General features: G+C 40.8%; 1 protein-coding gene and 1 non-coding gene across 2 annotated transcripts in view; both read right to left on the bottom strand.

Annotated features, from left to right (window-relative positions):
• The window catches only part of LOC127527749 (zinc finger CCHC domain-containing protein 3), a 227,314-nt gene that overhangs the window by 153,186 nt on the left and 49,908 nt on the right, over positions 1–24,220 (bottom strand). The gene's annotated exons all lie outside the window — the stretch shown is intronic.
• Positions 6,148–6,221, bottom strand: trnat-ugu (transfer RNA threonine (anticodon UGU)). The gene has a single exon. It is a non-coding gene; the product is annotated as a tRNA-Thr (tRNA).

The raw sequence follows: 24,220 nt of genomic DNA, 5'->3' as shown, positions 1-24,220 counted from the left end.
AGAGAGCGTTGTTATTCTTCCGACGTCAGTATATTACCCAAGCGTACGCTGCTAATAGTTTTCTTGCCATCGCAAGGACATTTAGTGTACATGTCAACAAGTTATTGGCCCAGGACACACGTGAGTTAATTGGCAAGAAATTTCGAGTAAAACGGCATGGCAGGTACTGCAGACGATGGTAACCGATGGGGTAGGTTAGTGTTCGATGGAGAATAGAAGAACTATGAACTGTGGGAAAGAAAATTTTTCGGCCATCTTCGGTTACAAGGGACGATACTACACGAGCCATGTGAAGATGAACACAGAGGAAGACGTCGAAAGAAATGGTGAGGCCTGTGCTGAATTAATACAGTTTCTAGACGGTAAGAGACACTTCCTCATTATGCGAGAAGCAGAAGATGACAGCAGAAAAGCACTAAAAATCATAAGAGACTATTACACTTGTAAGGGCAAGCCACGAATAATTAGTTTGTACACTGAGTTGACCTCATTACAGAAGGCACATGGGGAAAGCGTAACCGATTATATAATACACGCAGAGAATGCCATTACAGCACTAAGAAGTTCCAGCCAGGGAGGCACACCATGGAGCTGGCTGAAGGAACCAAAACCAGAAGAATCGCGCAAATGGAGAGGAGATGTGAAAGTGGAGCTGATTGACAACAGAGGACGACAGTGCACAGCGACACTCAGAGAAGCGCTATACATTCCCTCGTACCCACAGGACATTTTCTCAGTGAAAGCTGCGACGGACAGCTGAGCCAGCGTGACCTTCCAGCAAGACAGAGATATAATTCAGCTCAAAGATGGCAATTCATTTGACATCAAAGAGTATAAAAAAACTGTACTTCTTAATACTAGAATTACCAGAGTCTACGAAAAAACTCATAGATCCGGCCCACCTTAAAACCATTCGCACCTCTCCGCCAGCGTCCTTTGTCCTCTAAATGTGCCGATAAAAACAAGCTGCAAGCAGCCGGCTACTCCATCCCCCCACCCACTTAGAACGTGCACGAGCATCTCCCAGCTCATGCCTTGATTGATTATCTGGGAGTGAAGTGGAGTTTTAGAGTGGAAATAATAGATCGTTATTTGGAACACACGCATTTCATGCGTGTTCCGTTTCTACAGTAATCTGTGTAAACACATTGTTAAAAGAGAAACTATTTCATATTTTAGTAATAAATGTTATAAAATGTAAGCATAAACTATACAATGTGTGAAGCAGCATGAAGTCCAAACATCAAATAAACACTTTCACAAAAGGATCACAAGCAACACAAAAGCTTCCGTGGCGTAGTGGTAAGATTTGCTGTCTGAGAGCACCGCAGGCTTACTGTCCCTCAGAGACCTGTGTTTAATTCCTCATTAAGGAGAAAGTGCTCTTTTTTTTTTTTTCTTTTTAACCTCAAACGGTTATAAATTTTATAAATTGGTATGCACTGTCAGTTAATGAGATCGTTATATTTTCATGTGGGATGCTCCTTTTAAAATATTTTTTAACAATTGAGACTGCAATTAACATGAACAAGTGTCCTTATAGCTGTTATTTTTAAGATCCATAACACACAGACAGACAGAGCACTTCGTAATAGAGAGACAGACAGGCAGAAAAGTCACTAGATATGTAAATAAACAGGGAAGGCACATGTACTGAAAGAAAAAAAAAGATCAACATGTGCATTGATCCTGCTGCACTGAATAAGCTCACGTGGTCTACTTGCGCTGTTTCTTACAGTCAGATCGGGGGGATTGGGGAGATGTTAGAGCGTGTGAGCTTATTCAGTGCTGTAGGATCAACGCACATGTACTTTTTTTTTTCTTTCAGTAATAGTGCCAGCATAAATCCACACCCAATCTGACGCTGTTCATTTTCAAATAATATTGCATTAGTGCGATGATGTTTTCACATATATTGTCTCTTTCTTTCAGGTGTGTAATAGGAACCATAGCATAGAGAGAAGCGTGTACATTGTAACAGGTACACACATTGTAAATGTAGGAAAAACGATCCTTGCGTGTACGTGAGCAGTTAACATTTGAATCTAATGATTGCATATAGCGTTGAACTTACTGCTCTGTACTATTCTATCCTCTGCATGTCCTGGAGTACAAAAGAAACAGCATACAGCAACATGTGTGAACTGGCAAGATTGGGGAAAAGAAACACACAGTCACTGATTACAAACCGCAAGATGTTATGCGAATGGATATGAATAATATGAATAATGTTGCATTTGTGCCACAAAGTTTTCCGAAATGTACTATACAGGTCATAAAACTAATAATTCTAAATATCTTATATACCTACGTCTGTGTTTTTTTTTTTTGACATCATACACCATAAGGTGCACACTAATTCAGCGTGAGCAGGAGCACTCAATAAAGCTGAATAAAAAAAAAATCAAGTGACAGTGAGTTACGAAGAAGGCAGATTCGGCAGCGTTTGTGTGTCAGCTTTAATCCATCCATATGAGAGAATGTCCAGTTCCATTGTCTCAAAACACCACTCACATCTCCAGTTATTCTGTTTCAAATGAAAAATAACAGCGTCAGATCCCTGGGTGGGGGGGCAGTAGTATGTATCGTGATTTAGAGAGAATAGAAATTTAAAAAACGGTAACTTTTACAAGTCCTATAAATGCACACCGTGTGTTACAGACGCAAACCAAATGTATGTGTGTACTGTATTATATTAACAAAAGGAGCAGCTGACTACTGGTATATTAAGAAAATTTTGGAAAGGTTTGACTTGATGTTATAATAAGTTTGTTATAATATTAAGTTTAATGTCACTGTCTCTGTGCAGACATTTTAAAATCTGTTTTGCTTTTCTTTGTACATGCATAGCTGAGCCAGATTTAGTACAAAGGGGCTCAGCATTTAGAATTGCCGAGCCAAGCATAGGACAAGATAGACAAAGACAGCTGGAGGAATGTATAGTCAGCCTAAAGACAGAATAGTATATATCTGTCCTCTGTCAGCACAAAATCTTCTTTCCTTGTTTGGAAATGGACTATTTGCCGACGTGGGGACCTACACGTGGAGAAACCAGTATATAAGGCTTGGACTCCTGCCAAGACACTTTGAAGCCTATGGATGGAAGATTATGTCATCCGTCCCGAAAATCCTTTCAGCGCAGTGACGAAAATGACAAACTATACACAAAATGTTGTCATGGCTTCCTTTTCGTCTGTTATGCCGCGTAAATCGTCATTAAAGAAAGCTAAGTTATATTTTTCTCTTATATGATTTTTACCACTGTATCACTATGGGAGGGATATCACCTTTTACATTATATCTATGTAGTTTCTGGTTACTTAAAACGCCACAATTTAAAAGAACTTACTCCAATTAGGGAGCTTTTGCTTCTAAAAGGAAACATTTGACAGAATGTAAAATAAGAGCAACACCATGTAAGCAGAAGCTAGATTATAACCAGGAGTATGATAAGTCAGTTGATCCCAAAAGGTTTAGAGAACTATTTGGCAGTTTGCCCCAATTAATGACATGTACTAGACCAGACTTAAGGTTTTGTCATCAGTAAGCTATCACGTCACTTTCCAAACCAAGTACCCAGCAGTGGGTGACAGCAAAACATGTGTTACGATATTTGAAAGGAACTGCTGATTATGCTATACTAGACAAAGAGCCCGTTTCGACAACGTAAGATGAAACGGGCACGAGTTTGTGTCAGCAGTGTATGAAGAACAAATGATAAGTAATGAAGAAGTTGTTTTGTAATGATTGTAGCCTGCTTTACTCATTACTGTACAGGCTTGTACTGTTAGTTGATGAATTTTCCAGGTGTATAGTATAATATTGAATGATGAATGTTCCAGTACAATATGGAATAGTAATAAGTATAAGCACCACAAACCTGATATAGGTGTAGTGAATGAATGCGTAATTGAATCCATCCATCCATCCTCTTCCGCTTATCCAAGGTCGGGTCGTGGGGGCAGCAGCTTGAGCAGAGATGCCCAGACTTCCCTCTCCCCGGCCACTTCTTCTAGCTCTTCCGGGGGAATCCCAAGGCGTTCCCAGGCAAGCCGGGAGACATAGTCCCTCCAGTGTGTCCTGGGTCTTCCCCGGGGCCTCCTCCTGGTTAGACATGCCCGGAACACCTCACCAGGGAGGCGTCCAGGAGGCATCCTGATCAGATGCCCGAGCCACCTCATCTGACTCCTCTCGATGCGGAGGAGCAGCAGCTCTACTCTGAGGCCCTCCCGGATGATTGAGCTTCTCACCCTATCTTTAAGGGAGAGCCCAGACACCCTGCGGAGAAAAGTCATTTCAGCCGCTTGTATTCGTGATCTCGTTCTTTTGGTCACTACCCATAGCTCATGACCATAGGTGAGGGTAGGAACATAGATCAACTGGTAAATTGAGAGCTTTGCCTTATGGCTCAGCTCCTTTAACACCACGACAGACCGATGCAGAGCCCGCATCACTGCAGACGCCACACCGATCCGCCTGTCGAACTCACTCTCCATTCTTCCCTCACTCGTGAACAAGACCTCGAGATACTTGAACTCCTCCACTTCGGGCAGGATCTCACTCCCAACCCTGAGAGGGCACTCCACCCTTTTCCGGCTGAGGACCATGGTCTCGGATTTGGAGGTGCTGATTCCCATCCCAGCCGCTTCACACTCAGCTGCGAACCGATCCAGAGAGAGCTGAAGATCACGGCCTGATGAAGTAAACAGGACAACATCATCTGCAAAAAGCAGTGACCCAATCCTGAGTCCACCAAGCCGGACCCCCTCAACACCCTGGCTGTGCCTAGAAATTCTGTCCATAAAAGTTATGAACAGAATCGGTGACAAAGGGCAGCCCTGGTGGAGTCCAACTCTCACTGGAAATGGGTTCGACTTACTGCCGGCAATGCGGACCAAGCTTTGACACCGGTTGTACAGGGACCAAACAGCTCTTATCAGGGGGTCCGGTACCCCATACTCTTGGAGCACCCCCCACAGGATTCCCCGAGGGACACGGTCGAACGCCTTTTCCAAGTCCAGCGTAATTGAATCAGAATGCGTAATTAGGCCTCGAGCTGTAGTCGAAATCGCCTTTCAGGCCTCTAGAGCTTTAATCGAAGTCGCCTTTCTCTTTGAATTTTTGCGGCCGTAAATCCACCGCCTGCTGCGATGTTGGGGTTGGATGTCGGTCTCGTAAGGTTTTTCGGGCAGCTGCGCAGAAGGTGACTGCACATTCGGCTTCAGAAGTGCGCAGAAGGCGACTGCGCATTCGGCTTCGGACTGACGTGAGTGAGGAGGCACCTGTATTAAGATGTTATAGAAAATGTGAAGATCAATTAAAATTACAAGCTGATAGTGATGCAGATTGGGCAACAGATGCAGATGATAGACGCAGCACGACTGGATACAGTTTCAGTCTAAGTAAAATGGGGGATTTAATTTCATGGAAAACAAAGAAGCAAACCACTGTGGCATTATCTACATGTGAAGCTGAGTATATGGCACTTACTGCCACAGTACAGGAGGGGATGTATCTCATCCAGCTCTTAAAAGGAATAGATGGTGAAATTCAGCATGAACCAGTGGAAATTTATGAGGATAACCAGGGTGCATTTGCCCTAGCAAAGAACCCTGTAAACATGTGGACATTAGGTACCACTTTGTCACAGCAATGTTAAATGATGGAAAAATTACTCAGAAGTACTGTCCAACAGAAGAAATGGTTGCTGATATTATGACAAAACCTGTAACAAAGATGAAATTGAAAAGGTTCAAAGGATCTGTATTCAGTATGTAAATTGAGAAGTCTATTCTGTTTTTATCGAAGGCTGTTGTCAAAAATGCATAGCAATGTGAGACCAAGTGGGGGTGTTGACATATAAATGTAAAATGCTCTCAATTGAAAGATGTGTTCCCTTTGTTAAGTGCTCGCGTGATTTTGGTGCACGGTGGTGCGCATTTGCATGTAAAAGATTTTTTTTCTTTATAATAAAAAGGAGACTGCAAGACCGGTTTATTTTACCCTGGTCAAGAAGCTTCAGAGAGTGTTGTTATTCTTCCGACGTCAGTATATTACCCAAGCGTACGCCGTTAATAGTTTTCTTACCATCGCAAGGACATTTAGTCTACATGTCAACAGTAGAAATGGAAGGACGCAGAGTGAAGAAGGCACCGCTGAGATTTTAACTCAGGACCTCCTGTTTACAAGGCAAGCACTTTAACCAGCTAAGCCACGGCGCCACACATCTGACCCTCCCTTGCCAACTTACCATTTCACTCTGTAAAACAGAATGTTTAGTGCAGAATACTTCGATTCTAAAATATGGACAAAGATACTGCAGGAGAGCATCAGGTGTTGGGCGGAGTGAGAAAGTCCCTTAAGAGGCAATCATTGCGTTTAAAGGGCGGTGGGGTCATTTGCGGAAAGCAGCGTCGGAATATTTTCTTCTTGAAACTGAACTGCTGGCACTGATAGCTGCAGAAAGGATAATAGACTCTACAGATTTAAATGCACAACAAAGGTGGGTTTCAAACACATGTATGCAAAGTACAATGGATTAGCAGTCCATCGCCTTAACCACTCGGCCACCTTGTCACATGAATAAAGCTGATCTGGTAAAGCTTCATGCCACAATCTATGTTTAAGCACGGGCACTTCATCTACACTCATATCGTGATCAATTGTTCTCTTTCATTGCTGCCTTGCTACAGACAATCTGTTACACGTCACGGAGGCAGGCAGGCAGGCAGGCTTTCGCTTTCCTCTCTAAGGACAGAAAAAAGCTTGTGCAGGCGCCATTTTAAATTTATTTGAGAACACATGGTGAGTACAAGAGACAATGTTAGTGTTTTACACAAACAGTACACTTATTTAGCAAACTATTGTTTGTTAGTTGAACAAATTAACTTCACAATTTATTTTAATGAATTGGCTTTGATAAGAGCTGTAGCAATGCAACAGCATATTAAATAACATTGATTTTACATGTTTTAAATTAATACTATTTTACTTTTTTAGCGTCCTACAGTTTGGTGGATTGAAAGCGAAAACACATGTAAGTTATCTAACCATTAGACACATATGTATTCATCACCCATAAAATGTTCTTAACAGTTAGTGTTCGTAGCACACGAGGGAATGGCCGATATGCTACTATTTCTATTTATAAATAGTGAGTGAGGCTCATCAGTAAACTTAAGTGAAGTCTTGCTGCATCGCCTCTGTTTCCGCCATTTTATGAGGGAGAGAGTATGAAATGTGCCTTCAACAAAAAAAGCCCAACGACTCGTTTGCGCTATGATTAGTTCCAGAAAAACATTCAAAAAGTAAAAGAAACGAATATGGGGGCAAGAAATATAAAATTTACTTTGCAATGAAAACCAAGGTAACTCCAGGCGGTTGTGGTACTGAGCACTTGTGAGCCCCAGAGTTCTAGTTTGCCGAGTCCATCACTACACAGCCATTCTCCCCGTCATTATCTGCTTGATATTTTTAAAGTTTTTACTTGATCTTTTAAAAACGCTGTGTTTTGCCTCAAATCTCATACACCACATGTGTAAGACGGGTCTTCCTTTTCTCATACAACGGGGATAATGAACTAAAAAGTAGTGTTTGGGTAGCAACTTTTTATGAGGAAAAATTTTTTAAAAAGTCTATGATGATCTGAAATTAAGTAATTAAGGTAATATGTCATGCCTTCTTTTACTCAAGGAGAAAAAACAATATTCACTATCTGCATCAAAAGTAAAATCAAGTGCCATAAAGGATTGGTCCTTTCAAAAAGATCCCCCAAAATAAGTGGGGTGTTACGCAACAGGCACCAACCTTGACTTGCATTTAATCCAAGATCTTTGCTGTCATCCAATTTTAAGACACTTGGACGATTTTTTCTTTCAAGGTATCTGTAATTGAAACAGTGAATTAGTTCACAAAAATCAGTCAGGGAAATTACCTTCTCATTCACCAATTATTGATAAACAAGTTTCAACTCGTACTGTGCCACACCTTCCAAAATGTCATGCATTATATCAACAGCAACACTTTCTTCCTGAGCACTGCAGTGCACCAAATGTGCTTCTTTAGTGCGAAAAAGAACATCAGGGTAGTCTTCAGTAAAGATCCACTGGAAGGCATCTTTTTCAGCCAAACAAAAACAACAACAGTATGTTGCACTGAACGATTCTACAAAAACAAATAAATTATGTAGAGCCAAGTTGTCTCCTGTGACTTGAACAACAGTTCCGTTCAATAGAGTGTCAGACAAAGGAGTAAGGAGTCCATGGGTTTCTAAAGTTTTCAAATCCTCCACAAAAGGCTTAAGAATTGCATCAAAGTCATATTTCTTCACATCATCAGAGTGAAAAGGTAAAACATTTAACTATGTGGGTGAATATATTACATTAAACAGGCGTTGAAGATTGGAAGCTAAGTGTCTGACTTTAATGAATCCAGTTGGGTCTTGTGATATTACTGAAGGAAGCACTTTCTCAATTCTTCAGCTAGGACTTTGGAGAGTATCTTAACATCATTATTCAAAAGTGAGATTGGTTTGTATGATGCACATTGTAATAAGTCCTTATTTTGATCAGGAAAGATGGTAATTCATCTTTGGTGAAAAGTTTGAGGTAGAATTTGATTGTCTCTAGCTTCTGTAAATGTTGCTAATAAGAGAAGAGCTAACTTAATTGAGAATTTTTTATAAAATTCAGCAGGGTAGCCATCAGGGCCTGCTGCTTTCCCACTCTGAAGTGACTTTATAGCATCTAGTTATTCTGAAAACCAGAGGTTTATCCAGTTCCTCTGCACTAAAAGTATCTATTTGTGGTATCTGTAATGTATCCAGAAATGCATTAGATTGTGTGTTGTCTTCTTTAAACTCAGTAGAACATAAAGATTTATAGTAGTCTCTAAATGTGTGCATTATATTTTTATGGTTAATGATTTTATCTCCGTTCGTGTTGGTGATTGCTGGGATTGCATTGCGAACTTCTTGCTTGTGGATTTGTTGAGCTAGGAGCTTATTAGCTTTCTCTCCATGTTCATAGTAATGATGTCTTGATTTAAAAATTAGTTGTTTAGTTTCTTTGGTTGTTAAGAGGTTGAGTTCTAAATGCAGAGCCTGGCTTTTCCTATGAAGAGCCTCACTTGGACACCTGGCACCTTCTTGATCTATTCTAGCTATTTCGCTGGTTAGGTCTGATACCTTCTTGGTGTCTAATTTATTTCTATAGGAAAGATTTGAAATAATCTGTCCTCTTAAGAAGGCCTTTAGAGTTTCCCAGAGTATTCCTGCAGAGACCTCTGAGGATGTATTTGTCACTGGGAAGAAACGGATTTGTTTTGATATAAATTCTGTACAGTTCTCGTCTGCTAATAGGAGCGGGTTAAGACGCCATCTGCGAGGTGAGTGTGTGGGGCATAATGACTTTAGCTCCAAGAGCACAGGCGCACGGTCGGAAATATCAATAGCGTCGTACTTGCAAGATTTAATAGTAGGCAAGAAATTATTATCTATAAAGAAATAATCAATTCTTGAGTAGCAATGATGTACTGGTGAGTAGAAAGAATATGTTCTTGAGTTTGGGTTTAGAAACCTCCAGGGGTCTGTTGTGGTCAGTTAAAAACTGTGTAATTATCTTTGCAGTGTTAGATGTCATCCCCCTGTGACAGGAGACCTATCTAAGAGTTGATTTAAAACACAAATAAAGTCCCCAGCCATTATAATTTTACAGTATGTTGATTGAAGTCGCAGTTTTGATTTTTCGTCCCAGATGGCTTCTCTCTGCATGCCATCTGTTATCATGTCTTCATTTCTATTTTCCCTGGTTTCCTCCATTTCTGTTTGGAATATTTCCCAACTATTTTCTTTTATTGTTGCTTTCCCTATGTTTTCTTCAGCCAGGGGGGTTTGAAAGAGGGTTAGGCTGTTTTTACTTTCTTTGTCCTCTTCCTCCTCTTTGTTCCCTTTGTTTGTGATTTGAACTACTATGTTCTTTCTTTTGTTTTTCACTTTTGTATTTTCCAGGTCTCTTCCACTTTTTCTTTCAGGATTTTTATGATTTTTATAGTTTGTTTTCATTCTTTAAAGGTTTTCCACAGCTGCTTCCAGTTATTCCATACAGACCTTTCTTCTTCCTTAACATTGTGTGATTCATGTATTTAATCATGTCCCGATAGTATTTTAGCATGTCAAATTGTGTGGGTGTCTGGTTTTTAGTCTTATGAATTTTAACTTTCATGATGTTCTCAAGGGAGTTTGTTACCTTCTTTTCTTCTTTCTTCAAGCTCCAATTATTTTGTTGTTTTCCATGAAATTCCTTCTTATGTACGATTTTTCTGAAGTCTTCCACAGCCATGCTCTTTAGGAAATTTATATTTCCTGTAGAGCTGTTATCTTCCATCCCCTTCTTGATTTTGTTTGTAAGCACATGTTTCTTCCTCGTCTTCCTCAGTAAATACTTCTGACTATTTGATAATTTTCCATGTTCCAGGTTGTCCTTCTAGGTTGTTGTCTAAATTGTCTCCAAATATGGTTGGAGAACCCTCCAGTATTTTCTGTAGTTCTTCCACTTATTCGTACATTGATTGAAGTCGCTGTTTTGTTTTTTCCTCCCAGATGACTGCTTTCTGCATGCCATCTGATATCTTGTCTTCATTTCTATTTTCCCTGGTTTCCTCCGTTCCCATTTGGAATATTTCTCAACTATTTTCTTTTCTTATTGCTTTCCCTTTGTTTTCTTCCACCAGGTGGGTTTAGAAGTAGGTCAGGCTATTTTCATTTTCTTTGTCCTCTTCCTCCTCTTCATTCTCTTTGTTTTTGATTTGAACTACTGTACTATGTTCTAACTTGTGTTTTTCGTTTTGTTTAACTAGGATTCTGGAAAATCCTTGAAAACATGGGTGTTTTTCCCACACAAATTACAGATTATTTCTTTCTGACAATGTTCACTAGTATGCCCTATACCCTTACATTTGTGGCATGCTTTATTTGTACATTCTGCTGCAATATGGCCCACCTCGCCACACTTGCGACAGGTCTTAGGCTGGCCAGCATAAAACTGGAGACCTCGATCAGCAAGATCGGGGAGAGATTTATCAAGACATCATTCTAAGTTTTAGGTGTACATGGAATGTATTTTATCCCATTCTCATCTTTTCTTATTATTTCTTTTAACACCATACACCTTTGCCTAAGCCATGTTTTAATGTCTTCAATGTTATTCTTCTCAGAAAACATTGCTACAGTGATAATTTTAAAATAACGCTGAGAGAGAGGCTGCATGCTAATACACCTTAAGGCAGGGTCTTGGTTTTCTTTGCGTTTGCTTTTCAGCTCTCCCACATCGGCACACCAGACTGATTTTGTTCACTGCATGGCTCCATACCTAGATGGAGCACCATGTCTTGGTTCCATGGTGTAATGGTTAGCATCTGGACACTGAATTCAGCGATCCAAGTTCAAATCTCAGCGGAACCGTCTTGCTACGTGACATGTTTTGCATAGACACTGCATCACCTACATGCACTTAACAAGGCTGCCACACAAACTCATCTCCCTAATATAAAAGGAGCCTTGGCTTGTTTCACGTCCCTGGTAGTCCAGTGGTTAGGATTTGGCGTTCCCACAGCCCGGGATCGATTCTCAGTCAGGGAAAGCTGGTCTTTTGCGTTTGCTTCTCAGCTCGTCCACATTTGCACACCAGACCAATTTCATTCACTTCATGGCTCCGTACCAAGAAGATACTCCATGTCTTGGTTCCATGGTGTAATGGTTAGCACTCTGGACTTTGAATCTAGCGTTCCAAGGTCAAGTCTGGGTGGGAGCTTGTTGCTCTGTGGGTGCAGTTGGTTTGGTGTTCAGACCTTCATGCTAATATTGGCCTTCTGTCCCAAGACAAAGCCCTGACTCCACTCAAGTAAGATGCTCTTGTGGTGAAAGTGCATTACTTTACCTTACATGTATGTGTATATATATATATGTTTATATATATACAGTATATATTCCAGATGTACTCCTTAGGAACTTTGCAGGCTGTCTCTTGGAAGCTCTGCCCAGTGTTCCATCCATTTGAACTTTCAAATGAGTATATTAGAAGACAACAGTAGGCACTACAAGGTGAGTCACTAAGGCATTCCAGCATTCCCCTGGGGTGTTTATGTTGTGTCCTGGTTCCATGCTGTAATGGTTAGCACTCTGGACTCTGAATCCAGCAATCAGAGTTCAAGTATCAATGGAGCCTTCTTACTATGTGACATGTTTTAAATAGACATTGCATCACCTACATACACTTAACAAGACTGCCACACAAACTCATCCCCTAACGTAAAAGGAGCCTTGGGTTGCGTCATGTCCCTCTTAGTTTAGTGGTTAGGATTTTGCGCTCTCACTGCCACGGCCCGGGATCGATTCCTGGTCAGGAAAGGTGATCTTTTGCGTTTGCTTCTCAGCTATCCCACATCGGGGCACCAGACCAATTTTGTTCACTTCATGGCTCCATACCTAGAAAAAGGACCATGTCTTGGCCTCCTGTCCCAAGGCAAAGCTCTGACTCCACTCATGTAAGATGCTTTGTGGAGAAAGTGCATTACTGTACCTTATATGTATGTATGTATGTATGTGTATGTATATATATATATAATATATATATACTGTGTATATATATATATATATATATATATATTCAACATGTACTCCTTAGGATCTTTGCAGGCTATCTCTTGGAAGCTCTGCCAGTGTTCTATCCATCTCTCCTTTCAAATGAGTATATTAGAAGACAACAGTAGGCACTACAAGGTGAGTCGCTAAGACATTCCAGCATCCCCCTAGAGTGTTTATCTCATGACCTGCTTCCATGGTGTAATGGTTAGCACTCTGAATCCAGCGATCTGAGTTCAAATCTCGGTGGAACCAAGACATGGTGTGTAGACACTGCATTGCCTACATACACTTAACAAGACTGCCCCACAAACTTATCCCCAGAATGTAAAAGGAGCCTTGGCTTGTTTCACATCCCTGGTAGTTCAGTGGTTAAGATTTGCAGCTACCATGGCCTGGGCTCAATTCCAGGTCAGGGAAAGGTGGTCTTTTGCGTTTGCTTCTCAGCTACATCAGTACACCAGACCAATTTCGTTCACTTCATGGCTCCGTACCAAGAAGAAGCAGCATATCTTGGTTCCATGGTGTAATGGTTAGCACTCTGAATCCAGCGATCTGAGTTCAAATCTCGGTGGAACCTTCTTGTTACGTGACATGTTTTGCATAGACACTGCATCGCCTACATACACTTAACCAGATTGACACACAAACTCATCCCCCTAATATAAAAAGAGTGTTGGCTTGTTTAACATCCCTGGTAGTCCAGTGGCTAGGTCTTGGTTCTCTCACCACCACGGCCCCGGTTCAATTTCCAGTCAAGGAAAGGTGGTCTTTTGCGTTTGCTTCTCAGCTATCCTACATCGGCACACCAGACTAATTTCGTTCACTTCATGGCTCCGACTGAAAAGCAGCAGCACATCTTGGTTCCATGGTGTAATGGTTAGCACTCGGGACTCTGAAAGCCACGATCCAAGTTCAAATCTCAGTGGAACCTTCTTGCTACGTGACATGTTTTGCATAGACACTGCTTTGCCTACATACACTTAACAAGACTGCCACACAAACTCATCCCCCTAATGTAAAAGGAGCCTTGGCTTGGTTCACGGTCCTGGCAGTCCAGTGGTTAGGATTTGTCGCTCTCACCACCATGGCCAGGGTTTGATTCCCGGTGAGGGAAAGGTGCTTGTTTGCTTCTCAGCTCTTCCACATCTGCACACCAGACCAATTTCGTTCACTTCATGGCTCTGTACCGAGATGTAGCACTATGTTTCGGTTCCATGGTGTAGTTGTTAGAACTCTGGACTTTGAATCCAGCGATCCAAGTTCAAATCTGAATGCCACACCAACTCATCCCTGTAATTTAAAAGGAGCCTTGGCTTGTTTCACGTCCCTGGTAGTCCAGTGGTCAGGATTTGGCACTCTCACCACCACAGCCGGGTTCGATTCCTGGTCAGGGAAAGGTGGTTGTTTGCGTCTTCTTCTCAGGTCTTCCACATTGGCACACCAGACCAATTTTATTCACTTCATGGCTCCGTACTAAGATGAAGCACCATGTCTTGGCTCCATGGTGTAATGGTTAGCACTGTGGACTCTGAATCCAGCAATCCAAGTTCAATTCTGGGTGGAGCCTTCTTGCTCTATGGTTGCAATTGGTTTGGTGTTTAGACCTTCAAATAATAATGTTTTCTGTCCCAAGACAATGCCCTGTCTCCACACAAGTAAGATGCCAGCGGGTGGCCTGGTGTTCTCCTATGGCAAGCTGCACGGGGAAATGTAGTTGTGCTTATGCAGTGCAGGCCTCCCAGCTCTTTTGCAAATGGTTGTTAGTGGGTTGGGGGTGTCCCATGAACTATTCCTGGACACGTGGCAATATCTTTCTGGCTGTGATGGACAGGCTCTGGGATGGCAGAGAGAGAGAGAGAGAGAATGAGCAGCTCTGTGAGAGAAGAGAAGAGACTACGGTGAGGACAGAAGCAATGAGAAAGATTGGGCTTTCCAGAGAGGTAACGGGGACCTGAGACGTGGCCAAGAAGGAGGTTTTGGAAGACCAGCAGGCATCTCCTCCCTGAAGGTCTAGTGGTTAGGGTTTGGTGCTCACACTGCTACGGCCCGGGTTCGATTCCCAGTCGGGGAATGGTCTTTTTCTCTCTCTTGTCATTCAATCACCAGCCTGAAAATCTCACTAACTGCTCAGTTATACTGTATATATATATATATATATATATATATATATATATATACAGTAAGTGTTGATGCAACTGCAACATCTTCACCTGATTCACTGACTGATTTCATTTGGGAATTCATATGAAATCTATCCTCTTTACTCTTCATGGACTAAAAATTTGACGTTGATAGGGTCCTGGTTGAACCCGCAGCATCAGTCTGTAATTTGGGTGGCATCTTTGATCAGTTTCTTACTTTTCAACCCCACATTAGCTCAATAGTACAGACAGCTTTTTTTCATCGCCGTAACATCACTCATCTGCATTCTTTCCTCAGTGTGAAGGATACTGAAACACTCATTCACACTTTCATCACTACCCGTCTATTGCAACGTATTGTTTTATGGCCTCCCGACTAAATATATCAATTGATTGCAATATGTTCAAAATTCTGCTGCTCGTTTACTTACACACTAAAAAAACTGGTGACATCGCTCCTGTCCTTTATGATTTGCACTGGTTCCCAGTCTTTTCAAGAATCAAATACAAAATTAGTCTTCTCACCTTTAAAGGCCTTCATGGTTTATCCCCTCATTATCTGTCTGAGCTGTGGCTGCCTTACACTCCTGCTCATGCTTTAAGATCACTGGACACTAACTTACTCACTGTAACTAAATACAGGTTAGTAACTATGGGTGGGAGAGCCTACAGTGTGATAGCCCCTAAAATTTGGAATTCTCTTCCTCTCAGCCTTCATGAGGTAAAATCTATCATTCGTTTCAAAATCCTGTTAAAAACACATCTCTTCAATGAGTATTATTCATTTTCTTGTATGTAATTTCATTTGTCTTATTAATGTGTTTATTGAATTGTAAAGTGTCCTTGAGTGTATAAAAGGTGCTACATAAATAAAACTTATTATTAAAGTCTTTATTAAATATCACTAAAATTTAGAAAAGAAGAAGTCAAAAGCATCGCAGCAGGAGCCAGAGACCTACATTTCGGTCCTTCACTGAACCTTCTTCAGGGGTAGACTGGAGCAACTCCAAAAAATACAGGTTTTATATGGTCCGTCTCACATGTGGTAATCATGGTATGTATCTCCACCCTCATTCCATTTAGACTTAATTGTTTGTTACATAAGGAGAAGGGTCTAGCTGCAGGCCGCAATACCTATGACGCCGGACACGGAACGCCCTTCATATTAGATTAGATTAGAAAGATCAGTTTCGTCTGTGGCATTAGGTAGCATTAACTGAATTTGCAGGTCAGCATATTTATGGTTATGTGTAGTTGTTAACAAATTGTAATGTATTAAAATTATTGAAATGTTACATAATTGATTTGCAGATATACATAATATTTAATAATCTGTATTGCTGTGCCTTGTAGCATGGAAAATGTGGTTCGCACAAAGGCACAGCCTTATCAGGTACTGTATGTAATGAAATGATTCTTACCGGCTCAAACATAGGAAATCCCTTAAAGGTGAGGATTCTCTGTTTCCTTTTCGATATCATTCAGTCATCGATCAATCTAGAAACGAGTGATTGCTTGCTTCAGGTAAACACTTTAAATTATGTATAACCTTTTACAAGGGCGGCATGGTGGCGCAGTGGTAGCGCTGCTGCCTCGCAGTAAGGAGACCCCGGTTTGCTTCCCTGGTCCTCCCTGCATGGAGTTTGCATGTTCTCCTCGTGTCTGCGTGGGTTTCTTCCAACAGTCCAAAGACATGCAGGTTAGGTGCACTGGTGATCCTAAATTGTGCTTGGTGTGTGGGAGAGTGTGCCCTGCGGTGGGCTGGCGCCCTGCCTGGGGTTTGTTTCCTGCCCTGTGCCCTGTGTTGGCTGGGATTGGCTCCAGCAGACCCCCATGACCCTGTGTTAGGATATAGCAGGTTGGATAATGGATGGATAACCTTTTACATGTAGCATTTCTATTACAATTTGTTTAGGTGAATGTTTTAGTAGTTTTGAAAGTAAACTTACTAAAATTGGGAACAATTAAATTACCTATTATTTGAAATGATGAATTTGGCCTTCACAAGTGACATATTGTGGTAATTGGACTGTTTTTGTCTTTCAGGTACTCACTTGAGTACAATTCCAGTAGATGTACAGATTGAATTGAAATGGGTCTTACAGCAATGTATTAGTAAATAAAAATATGCTTTTTTCACTTCAGAGCACTTAGTCCTTTTTAATTATTTGTGCACTTTCTGAATGGCTTCTAACTAGACATGACATTCCCTTGAAGATGAACTGCTATGGTTGTACATTGGAGTTTATTTTTTTCTTTTTTACTCTACCTCATGAATACATGGAGTACAGTAGAGACAAAAAGCAAGAGAAATCAATAGAGCAAAGCATTTCTATGACATGCTGCGGTCATATTGGTGTGTTTATTTCATAAGCCAATTTGACTGTACTTTGAGTAAAAGCAGAGTTAATGTGTTGATATTCGTAATAAAATAACTTCACACTCTGTATTGTTTTCTTTTTTACAAAAAAGTCTTCATTGATCAAAAACATCCTGATTGCTTGTGAACGACTTGTTGGGTCAGAACTCTGGCCAAGAATTCAGTATATGGATGAGGAAGAAGTAACATACTGTGATGGAGAGCCAGGACGTCCCTCAACAGAAGAAACTTGCCTTTTCAGGGCACTACTTCCCCCGGGACACTAGATGGCAGCTTCCCTGGATGGAAATGGTTCCTTGGATTCCCGCAGCACAGTATGGGACATGGAGTCCGTCTCTTCAGCTCTGCTGGGTGCCGCCAGGGGAGCTCACCAAGAACCTGGGGACGAGGACGGAAACCCGCAGTACTTCCGGGATACTTGAAGAAGGCGTTTGACCCTGAGAAGGAATACTTCTGAGTCATGGACTTTAAAAGGATTGTGGGAAGCCCAGCAGTTTGAGCCGGAGTTGGGTGGGAGTGTTAAAGCTGCTAGGAGTGGAGGATTGGTTATAGTTTATTGGTATTATTGATTGTTGGAGAATTGTGGAGTGTGCGGTGCTTTGTGCACTGATATTAAAGAATATTATTAAAGAAATTATTCTTGGTGTTTTAAACGTGCGTCCTGGGCGTCTGTCTGGTGGGTTCAACGGGGCAACAGCGCCTCTAGCGTCCACAATACACAGCTGGAAAATGAGACCAAAGGGGAGACGATGAAGATATTGAAGCAGTCATGTCCTCCTTGTTTTTCATTGCATGAAGGATATGCTGTCATATCCTGATGAGATACGGGGTAAAACAAGTTCCCATCAGTTGCTGCTGTTCTACCAATTAGGTTGTTATGTTTTGTTTTAATTTTGTCAACTTTCAAAATTTCCACTGTAAAGAAAGGAGGGGATGAAGTGGCTTTCTGACCTGGTTCAGTAGTTCCTTGTCTACTCAAAAGACCCGTATAGTGGATGGAAGACACGGATGGATGTCCTGACTGGGTTTGTGTGCTTTATCTCTCTATTATAAAATAAAAACTTGGGAGGGAGACAAGGGAGACGAGACGTGATCTTCTCGGAAGACCCGCGTGAGACAGTTTAACGTCATGCAAGACAAGGCAGTGACACAGCATTTAAAACAAGTTCACGGACATCTAACCTAGCAGTTGTTGGAATGCTTTTGGCTGACACACTTCATGTGCTCCCAGCTCTTAAAACTACGACAAGCGACAAGCAGAACATGCAGCTCACCAGCAGCAGCAGCAAGCAAGCAGATGATCGGACCGCTTCTCCTTAGCGTGCGTTCAGCCCCCATACCCGTTCAGCCCCCCCCCCTCGCCACCCCCCGAAGTTCACAACACAAGCGGAAGAGACACGAAGTGGCAAAAGGTCAGCTGCTGTAGAGGCTTTGAAATGATTGACGAGCAGCGCCACAAGCAAAACACGCAGCTTGCCAGCAGCAACAAGTCAGCAGATGATCAGACCTCAACTCCTTAGCGTGTGTTTCAAGACGGGAGACGAATTAAAAGCAAAAATGAGTTGGGACAAAAATCTGCAGCCCCTGGGAGTGAATATGAGAACCTCTGTATCAAACAATGCTATGTTACAAATCAGGATTATCAATATATACTATATGTGTTTGGGTGTGTGTGTGTGTGTGTGTGTGTGTGTGTGTGATATATATATATATATATATATATATATATATATATATATATATATATATATATATATATATATATTGTGTATATAAATGAGATAGAGGGAATATATGTGTGTTGCATGATTTACATCTTTTGTGATGTTTATTCATCTTTTTCATGTCCATAACAGTCTGTAATAATAATCCCCCTCTCAGTCCCTAACAGAATTGTTGGGGGGAGATGTTTAAAGTTCCCCTCAGTGTCTTTTTCCAGTTTCACTACAAATTTCTAATAACTGGTCTTTATCCCTTTTTCATCCTTATCAACTGTTTCTGTTTGGATTTGACATCTCTTACTCAACCAAAATTTAATATCATCAAAGCTCACCTTTTCAGTAAACATGGCAGCTGTAATCATTTTGGTATCTTTTTGCCCCAGAGCTTGGATGGTGAAGTTACCAAAGGCTGGCAGAACTGTTTTCCGCTCCTTAAACACTTATAAACACCTTTTTACCAATTGACTATTCTTAAACATAAATTTCAAAAGACTGTATTTGGTAAGGTAAAAATTAAGTCTACTTGCCTTGCTGTGAATCCGAGGGTTTCTAGAAGAATTCCCGAATTAAAATCCTTTCCCTCTATTTGGGTCCCTCCTGGTAACACGAAGCAGACGACATTCTCTGGCCCACATCTCCTCCACATTCAGGGATCAGAAAAAAACGTTCTTCCTTTACTCTCTATTTAATAACACTGGTTCTGTAACCTGCAATGGCAAAAAAACTCCAAAATATGCCACGTCCTAAAGACTCGAAAGAAACGGTGGACTTGCAGACCTATTCCCTTATTCCCAAAGGGCTGTGGAGCATTCCCTATACCACAGCAGAGAAGATGGTATTTCCCCTGCCAGGTAAGTATATGTTGTACAGACTGGCGCTCAACCTCCCACTTAATTTGACTTCATCGCTTGACGGTGAGAGGCATTCCCTCAGTCCTCACTCCTTCAGTCTCCTTTGGCCTCCGGAGCGAGCATGCGCAGGAGCTAGCAGCTGACCAGACACCCGTCCGCTCCGTGACCCGGATGATGGGGTTGCACCAACATCACCACCTTGATTAGGCAGGATCCATAAATAAACCCGAGGTGCACCTCGCTTCTATGCAAATGAGACACGGGGAGAACATGCAAACTCCACACAGGGAAGCGAACCCGGGTCTCCTAACTGCGAGGCAGAAGCACAACCACTGCGCCACCATGCCGCCCACAGGATACATTGTTCGAGGAAAAATGACTGAAGAACAGGACCTGAACACTGTCTTGTCCACCATTATGGCGGAACTGTGTACCCTGAAGGTACAGATGGGTGAGACTCAGACTGAACTTGCCAAATCCGAGGATCGAGCTGCAGCAGCGGTACGGACAGAGGCCACTTGGTCATTTCCCAACATTTACCCTTGGGGGCATGAAATCTATGGGGAGACCTGAGGTTAAAAGAAGGTGGAAAGGAATCCCTAATGTTAAAAGAGTGTAAGGGGGGCAGTCGAATGAAGGAGTAATTTGTGGTCAAGGAGAATTGGACAATGGGGGGAGGTGATTAGAATGGGAACACAACTAAATAGTTCTAGACGAGATAGGGAGGGGATCCAGGATCAGGAAATGAGTGAGGATGAGGAGGAGGATGTCTATGTTGGGATTCCGATGCAGAGGGAGATCAGATACCGGATGGGGTCCCACAGGTGGAGCAAGTTGCCTTTCCCAATCAAAAACAAAAATTTCCAGTTGTCATAACTTATTCAAATCAGGCCAAAAATACTGTGAGTGTCTTGCGCTCTCATTTTATGGAAGCGCAGGGCACTCATATCCCACTGCAAAATTAGCAATTAATCACTGCATACAGGAGAAAGAAGAATCTCAACGGCATGTTGGTTCATGCAAATTGTCCTAAAAAAAAAAAAAACAAAACAACTTGGAAAATCCCCTTTGTTAGAAAGAGAAACATTTTTAATAGACCAACAAAGAAGGAGAGACCCATCTTTCAAACTTTTCAAGTTCATTCCAAAAACTGCATTTATGGTATTCAGTGCTCCACTTGTGGGATGACCTATATAGGGGAGACCAAGAACTCACTACAGGATCGGTTTGTACAACATCTTAGATTAATTGATAATCAAAAGAAAAATACAGCCCTTTACAAACATTTTGCTTTAGACGTTCATAAACCAGTAATGTTTGGTTTGGAGCAGCAATTGAAATTGGAATAAAATAAAAAGATTAAAAGTGGAAAATAAATGCATAACATCCTTGAATATCTGGTTCCCATCGAGGTTAAATGAAAAATAAATTTGCATTTTATCAGTTATTAATTATTGATGGATTATTTATTTCATTTATTTAATTATTTCATGATCAGATTATTTTGTGGGGGGGTCACCATTTATTAAATTTTATGGGATGTTAATTTTATGAAATTCTTTTTTACTAAATTTTATGGATGATTATTATTTATGGATTATTCATTTTATTAACATCAATTTTACTGATATTAATATTAATAATGTTATTAGAGTTTATTTATTATTTAGGATAAAGATCTTTTATTCATTTTTAAACATTTAAATTGTAGGATTTTATTGGGGGGTTGAATCAAATGAATATATTTAAATTTTTAAATTAGGAACTTAGTGTGCCAGAACATGCCTTGATGGCCATATCCCTTACCCTAATCCTGACCTTCCCCGAGCCCCGTTCCCTAATTGTGTTCAACCCCTTAAAACCAAAGTAGACTAATTAATGAAAGAATTAAGATTTTTAAACAGACGAATAAAATCAAATAGGGGACATATTACAGACTATACTGATAATTCATCATTAGATAAATTATTTTTTAGAATTTTCTTTTGGAAAACACTCCCCTTTCTAAAAAAGTTTTGTTAGTCCTCCAATTTTTGAAAAATCTTTTTCTTTTTTGACCTTTGACCTTTATTCTGAAAAAAATCTTTTTAGTTTAGTTGTTTTGTAGCCACTTTTTAACAATAAAGGTTTATTTTTTAAAGGTCAGATTCATTACTTATTTTTACCAAAACGTTTTTGCAATAAAGTATTTAAACAATGGGGATCAGAATAAACATTATTATTCAGTGTTTATTTATTTATTTATTTATTTTGACCTCTGACCTAGTTTTCCATCTGTGACCTAATTACTTTGGAGCAGAGATAAAAGCAGCTTCTGGAGTTAGGTCAGGTATTCTATGCTGCTGAAGAAGACATTTATTAAATTGAAACTTTAGGAAATCACCTTTTGATTAGGTGTTTCCTTTTTTTTTCTCTCCCTATGGTCAGTATATTTTTTCTTTGTTTTTCCTTTTTCACTTTTTTTTGGACCCTTTTTAAAAAAAAAAAAAAACCTAATTAAGAACAGCTGTGATTGGGGTAAGCAAAATTTTTTTCATTCATTAGTTTTTAATGTTTTTTCTTCTAATTAAAGGTTGTGTGAGGAGTGTTTTTACTTTTGAAATTTTAGTTGATTAAGACTGACATTTAAATCGGTAATCTATATTCTGCTTTAGAACAAGAAGGGGATGTCTTTTCTGATTATGATCCTCAACCCATCATCCAGTCAACAGGGGCATGTTCCAATAGGATAAAAGGTAAGCATAAACGTTGGTGAGGGAATAAAACTGAAAATTACACTGGCTGTTACAGACACAGCATATGAAATGTATTTTATTGTACAATAACTAAGAGCAGCTTACTACTAAAAAATGGTAAATTTGAGAAGCAGATGATATTGAACCCACAATCTCTTGAGAGTCAGCAGTTCTTACCACTGCACCACACAAAGCTGTCATATCAACGGTCTACCATAACCTGCTTTCTTTTTTTTTGGTTATATTCTTGAATAAAAGTGCACTTGTTGTTTGGAACTTTTTGTGAAAGTGTTCATTTGATATTTGGACTTCAGGCTTCACATATTTATACACTTCATGTCTACATTTAGTCAATTACTACTAAAACATTTAACAATGTTTACATAGACTGTTGTAGACATGAGATGTATGTATTCCAAATGACTATGTACTGTATGTATCCTCTGCAATTCACTTCAAGATAAACGCTAAGCACTGAGTACCTTCTTTGCAAATTGAACTTCGGCGCTTTGGGATACCTTGCTGTTTGTGCTGATCGACACATTTATAAAACACGCCGACAGGTGTGAATGGATTTAAGGTGGGCCAGGATTAAGTTTTTTTTAGTAGGCTTTATTAATTCTAGTTTTAAAACCAATGTACAAATTTGTTTCATTTAAGTTTTTAAACAATCTTAGTACAGTCGAACCCCGGTTTACAAGCAGCTCGGTATACGAGTAATTCGGTTTACGAGCCGCGATCCGAGCAAAATTTCTGCCCAGTGTACGAGGCTTGCCCGTTTTACGAGCCGAGCTCCGAAACGTCACTGCTAGTTTCCGCTTCGCCTTTCTTACCCGGAAACCTCTACCCCTTCTACCCAGAGCCATATCATACATATTGGGCATTAACCATGTCTTCAAAGAAGGTAGGAAGTGGAAAGGACAGCAGCAAGAAAAAAAGGATGCTGTCAGTCGAGTTGAAGCAGGAAATTATAGAAAAGCATGAGAGAGGTGTGCGTGTGATGGAACTCGCCAAAATTTACGACCGCAGTATGTCCACGATATGCACAATACTAAAGCAAAAGGAGACCATAAAGAGTGTAAAAGTAGCAAAAGGCATGACCGTAATTACACAGCAAAGGTCGGCTATCCACGAACAAATGGAAAACCTGCTGTTATTGTGGATAAAAGAGAAAGAGTTGGCAGGAGATATACTTACTGAAACAGTCATAAGCGAGAAAGCTCGCATCATTTACAATGACCTGAAGCAGAAAGAACCATCCACATCTACGGATGTAGTAGAACCAGAATTCAAGGCTAGTTATGGATGGTTCGACAGATTTAAGAAGCGATCAGGCATTCACTCTGTCGTAAGACATGGCGAGGCAGCAAGTGCAGACCAGAAGGCAGCTGGCGAGTTCATCACACGTTTCGCGCAGCTCATCGAGGCAGAATGTTACATCCCCCAGCAAGTTTTTAATTGCGACGAGACGGGGCTTTTTTGGAACAAAATGCCCCGCAGGACGTACATCACAGCAGAGGAGACGAAGATGCCAGGACATAAGCCGATGAAGGACCGCCTCACCCTTGCATTGTGTGCAAATGCTAGCGGTGACTTTAAAGTGAAGCCACTGCTAGTCTATCATTCAGAGAATCCTCGAGCCTTTAAGACTCACAGGATTCTTAAAGAAAAACTGCAAGTGATGTGGCGCGCCAATCCAAAGGCATGGGTTACGCGGCAGTTCTTCATCGACTGGGTAAATCTCTGCTTTGG

The sequence above is a fragment of the Erpetoichthys calabaricus genome, chromosome 5, assembly GCF_900747795.2.
Source record: "Erpetoichthys calabaricus chromosome 5, fErpCal1.3, whole genome shotgun sequence".
In the NCBI taxonomy this organism is placed as follows: Eukaryota; Metazoa; Chordata; class Cladistia; order Polypteriformes; family Polypteridae; genus Erpetoichthys; species Erpetoichthys calabaricus.
This window is presented reverse-complemented; position numbering and strand designations above follow the sequence as displayed.